The sequence below is a fragment of the Salvelinus sp. IW2-2015 genome, linkage group LG37, assembly GCF_002910315.2.
Source record: "Salvelinus sp. IW2-2015 linkage group LG37, ASM291031v2, whole genome shotgun sequence".
NCBI classification, from domain to species: Eukaryota; Metazoa; Chordata; class Actinopteri; order Salmoniformes; family Salmonidae; genus Salvelinus; species Salvelinus sp. IW2-2015.
In genome coordinates this window covers 10,912,937-10,916,936 of record NC_036876.1, presented here as the reverse complement: position 1 = coordinate 10,916,936, position 4,000 = coordinate 10,912,937, and the positions used below count along the sequence as shown (strand labels likewise).

The 4,000-nt window shown below is 44.0% G+C and overlaps 1 long non-coding RNA gene across 1 annotated transcript; it reads left to right on the top strand.

The window, feature by feature from the left end:
- Positions 1–11: 11 nt before the first annotated feature.
- Positions 12–4,000, top strand: LOC111960099 (uncharacterized). The gene is made up of 3 exons (XR_002876770.2): positions 12–229; positions 3,343–3,479; positions 3,629–4,000. It is a non-coding gene; the product is annotated as an uncharacterized lncRNA (long non-coding RNA).

Sequence of the window (4,000 nt, the reverse complement as noted above, 5' to 3'; positions counted from 1 at the left end):
GTCTAGTCCAGTCCCCAGCTCCAGGCGGAGTTTCTGAGGAGAAGCTAGCCGTGGTCTCAGAACTGTCTCCTGCGACACCGACGATGTCCTCACCTCCCCCAGCTCCCCCCTGGTTTCACCCTTTACCTCCACCACCACCTCCCCCTTATCCCCACCTCAGCCTCTCTCCCCCACATCCCCCTTTAGCTCTCCACCACAGCCCTCTCCCCCTCCACGCCCACTACAGAGGGTGAGTGTATGGTGTAATACTGATAGTATAATCTGAGTAATGTGTTTGCTAGTCTGTCTCAGCAGCCGGCGTTGTTATTTACAGTTAGTAGTAGCAGCAGCAGCGGCGTTGTAGTAGTAGTAGTAGTAGTAGCAGCGGCGTTGTTGTAGTCAGTAAGACAGCGGCTTGTTGTTGTTGTAGTAGTAGCAGCAGCAGCGGGCGTTGTTGTTGTAGTAGTAGTAATCAGCAGCAGCAGCGTGTTGTTGTTGTAGTAGTAGCCAGCAGCAGCAGCGGCGTTTTTGTTGTTAAGTGCCATTGCGCAGTTGTGGTGATGTTAACGATAGTAAGTTGAGTTAACGCAGCAAGCGGCGTTGGGTGTTCAAGGGGATACCCTTTGATTTTTAGAACCCCAATCTCTAAGTATATACGATTAAATCTTCTAATGTTATCAGTCTACCATATCGGATTTGACTCTGCAGATCGTGCTTCATCCTCAATTATTCTTATTAAATCTAAGTATTAGATCCACTTCTTAGATAGATTCACTACAAACACATCATGCACCACACAAACATCATCATGAATATTTTCACTACGGTGACTTGTCGCAAACACAAACACACACACATATTTATTAGCATTTATAGCTATCATCATTGTTTAATTCTAGTCGTGTTGGTTACGTCTCCTGCCAACCACTGGCAGGGTTAAAGTGCCTGTATAGTACCAGTGTAATTCCAAAGACACAGCGGTCTAAGGCACTGCATCTCAGTGCAAGAGGTGTCACTACAGTTCCTGGTTCGAATCCAGGCTTACTCACATCCGGCCGTGATTGAGAGTCCCACAGTGCGGCGCACAATTGGCCCAGCGTCGTCCGGGCCGTCATTGTAAATAAGAATTTGTTCTTAACTGGCTTGCCTAGTTAAATAAAGGTTACACACACACACACACACCGCACTGGCCATAAAGTTATTGTCCCCATTACCAGTAAAACATAATCAAAACCTATTTCTTTCACTTACTTGCTGTACTGTTTCATTCTCAACCAGGATTTCTATGGAACKCCATTTGGGTCTCTGCGTGTCAAAAAAGATACACGTCAAATAGCACATTTTGACCAATCAGGACCTGAATATGACGGCATGTCACATAATAATTGAATGCATTCATACATTTTTTACGTAATTATTACACATTGATTACACTATCACTCGTATTTCATGTCACAACGATTCATCGATACGTATGGTATGATGCTGGTAAAGCTGTCTCACGCACCTGCAGTGCTGTTTCAGTAGCTAGGTGTCATCATCTAAAATAACCCTAATTTAAAAGACAGTTCTTATTTGATTAATGGTGGTTGGACCCATCTATGTGAAGCTAGCCACAATAAGGATTAGCCACAGCAGTGGACTTTGCGGTTGGCCTTCAAAATCAAAGTATAGCATAATTCTACTATTTGCATGTATTTGCATCTCTGTCAATGACATACTTTTATTTTGAAGGCAAACCGCAAAATCCCCTTCTGTGGCTAGCTACACAACACATAACGCAGTCCGTTCGAGCCTCACTAGCCAGATGAAGCTAGCTGGCTGCTTATAATGTTAGCTTTTGGAAACAGGGTTAAGTAGCTGGCTAGCTATTTATTTTCATGAACTGAAGTTCAATTTCAATAGGCGAACAACAAGTGGCAACCTAGCTAATACTTACTCACAAGGATTCCTAAATCATTGATAAGAATAATGAAAATGACTGCAGTTTCTACTGGTCATTGTTTTCAGGCTGGTTGTATTGGTGCTAGCTAGGTACCAAGCTAAAGCTAGCTACCCCAGATGTTTCGGTYGAACAAATCATGCTKTATTACCAACGCGGTGTTGTAAACACATCGTTCGTGGCCGGTGTTTGCAAACTTTTTTGTACAGTGCTACTGTATCTTTTTTGACACGCAAAGACCCAAACGGCGTAATGTGAGAGATTTGCGTCAATTCAAATCTGGTATCAGGACAAAATGTGATTCAGAGTCACCGAATATACTTTAAGTATTTTAATTAAACTCCGGCGATAAATGTTAAATGCAATTTTCGTATATACGGGTTCTCTGTATCACCGCGCAGGGTAGAACAGGGAACTGGCAGGAAGTAAGTAAACAGCTGTTCTTATACCGTGACAGACGTATTTCCAACCCGTCTGTTGGCCTATCACAGTAGAGGCTGAGCGTGGTTTAAACTTTGCTCAGCCTATCGCCGGCACTCAGACTGGTACCAGTCTCTTGGTGCTCTCAGCTGTCCGCATCTGGTTGTTGGGTAGATTAGAGCCGTCTTGTGTCTCACCCCAGATTCTAAACGCAAACAGTTCCTTATATGGTATTGTCCAGTGTCCTACCCTCCCTGGTTGGCCTGGAGATATGCACCCCTCCCCTCTCCAGATTGACCACAGCTTTTGCATCAAGGCACTCTATGTTGCTCAATCTTTACACACATACACACACACACAAACAATGCAGATGTAACAAAACAATATTCATCTTCAAACAATATGATAGCGGGTCATAATGCATAAACATAAATCCTAACAGTAACATAGTATGTATGTGTGAAGCTAATAGCAGTGACACTATTATTGTGTAACTCCAGGCTTGACCAGTCGGCGAAAGCCAACATCACCCCCGACAGAGAACGGTTGATTGTCAAGGGCAATGAATTCCATTATCTTGGCTTTAATGGATTTCGCCTTTGAGTTGTCTTGCTAAAATGTTCTTACTCTTTCAAATAACTGCTCAACTTGTTGACTGCTCGATCCACACAGCAGACATTGTGGGCTAGGTTAGGAATGCTGTGTTACACTTGTAGTGCAAAATTTTACGTGCCGTCTTTACGTCATGTACCTACATTATATAGGTATGCACGGTAKCTTTGACATCGGTTTTTAACATTGTTGTTAAACTAGACATCGGGCTGATAGATACCGATGTTGGCATTTTTAGCTTATATCATCCGATTCCGATATGTTCACCGATATATCGTGCATCCCTAGTAGTAGTAGTATAATAATACAGTAGTAATGTGTGTGTCTCTCTCCAGTCAAGAGCTGCTGTGTGTAGTGGTGTACAATAATATTTGTGTGTGTGTGTGCAGGTCGCGCTACTCGCCTGTCTCTTTCCAGTCCTGAGCTGCTGACAGAGCTGCGTCGGTCTCAGTCCCGTCCTATGAAGCACGTCTCCATCTCTAAAGGACTCACCACTGTCTTCTGTGGACGGGGCAGGGGCGTAACGGTAAGGTGTGTGTGTGTCTCACCACTGTCTTCTCTGGCAGGGGTGAGGACAGAAATTACTGGGGGATGATGTGAGAACTTATCTACTGTGGTAAATATAAACTCCTCCTGACCCCCCCCCCTCGTTCTCTCTCCCTCTCTGTGCACCAGACTCCTAGCTCTGGCCCTGCCTCAGGAGCAACCAACCAGACACTCCGCTCAGACTCCACGGCCAATGAAAGAAGACAGGCGGGTCCCAGGCTGTCCAATGGGACATAACGTTAGACTAAGTTAAAGTGCCTCTGAGGAAACCAGCTGCTGTATAGTGTCAATGTTATTGATATTAATGAAAATCAGTAGTACTGTGGCCTGAATATGATACATGATCAAACACTATCTATACTGCCATGTGCCAACAATAAACACAATGCAAACTAACCGACAGACGAACACACTGTAGCTCTTCATGTAAGACATGGAGAGCAATGTGTTGAGCTGAGGCATGCCTCTCTCTTGAAAAATAAATTATAAAATGTATCATAA